This window comes from Chiloscyllium plagiosum, chromosome 14, assembly GCF_004010195.1.
Source record: "Chiloscyllium plagiosum isolate BGI_BamShark_2017 chromosome 14, ASM401019v2, whole genome shotgun sequence".
Lineage (NCBI taxonomy): Eukaryota > Metazoa > Chordata > Chondrichthyes > Orectolobiformes > Hemiscylliidae > Chiloscyllium > Chiloscyllium plagiosum.
Window position 1 is genome coordinate 80,687,458 of NC_057723.1, and position 1,449 is coordinate 80,688,906.

Genomic DNA, 1,449 nt, shown 5'->3' on the forward strand with positions numbered 1-1,449 from the left:
GAAATGGAGCCGTTTATCACTACTCTTTGTTTCCTATCAGCCAACCAACTTTCAATCCAAGTTAGTACTTTGCCCCCAATACCATGTGCTCTAATTTTGCTCACTAACCTCCTATGTGGGACTTTATCAAAAGCTTTCTGAAAGTCCAGACATCTACTGGATCTCCCTCATCCATCTTCAGAATTACATCCTCAAAAAATTCCAGAAGATTAGTCAAGCATGATTTTCCCTTCATAAATCCATGCTGACTCTGACCTATCCTGTTACGACTATCCAGATGTGTCATAATTTCATCCTTTACAATAGATTCCAGCATCTTTCCCACCACTGAGGTCAGACTAACTGGCCTATAATTTCCTGTTTTCTCTCTCCCACCTTTCTTAAAAAGTGGTACAACATTAGCCGAGTCTGAGGGTTGGGACTGAGAAAAGGTGGCAGGAGGGGAAATGAGGAAGTTGGAGAAATCTGCATTCATCCCTTGTGGTTGGAGGGTTCCTAGACGGAAGATGAGGCGCTCTTCCTCCAGGCGTCGTGTTGTTGTGGTCTGGCGATGGAGGAGGCCAAGGACCTGCATGTCCTTGGTGGAGTGGGAGGGGGAGTTAAAGTGTTGAGCCATGGGGCGGTTGGGTTGGTTGGTGCGGGTGTCCCAGAAGTATTCTCTGAAATGTTCCGCAAGTAGGCGGCCTGTCTCCCCAATATAGAGGAGGCCACATCGGGTGCAGCGGATGCAGTAAATGATGTGTGTGGAGGTGCAGGTGAATTTGTCCCGTCACCCTCAGGCAGCACATTCCAGATCCCAACCAGTCACCGTGAAACAAAAATATCATTTCTCCACATCACCTTTAGATTGGGCGTGTAACTCACTCCTTGAGGTTTGTTCAGAGGTATTATTATTGCATATCACTGGAGCAGATAAGACTTGAATACAGACCTCCTGGCTCAGTGGTAGGGATACTACCACCACACTTCAAGGGCCCATTACTCATCCCTGGAGAGCTTTTCTGATGAATCTGGTCTGAGATGTGCTGATATACCCCTGAGACTTGAACCTGGCTCAGAGGCACAGATGCTACCACTGAACTACAATGGCCCACATCTCATTCCCAGAGATATTTTCTGATTAGCCTGTTCAGCGATGTTGTTGCACGCCTCTGGAGCAGGATGGGTCTTGAACTCAGGCCTCCTGTCTCAGATATAGAGACACTACCACTGTGCCACAAGGGCCCTATAACTCAGTCCTGGATCGTGATATCCTGTCTGTGAAACATCTGAACTCTTTGATCAGACTCCCAAATAGATTTGCACTTACCCAGTTCTGGAGAGAACATTGTTCCATGTGCCTTGGTAAATTCTTGCTTGTAATTGATGTTAGAAATACGTGATGTCCAACCCCTGACAAGCAACTAACACTCCCTGTATCCCTTTACTAGTCAGTTTGATAAGGGAGTA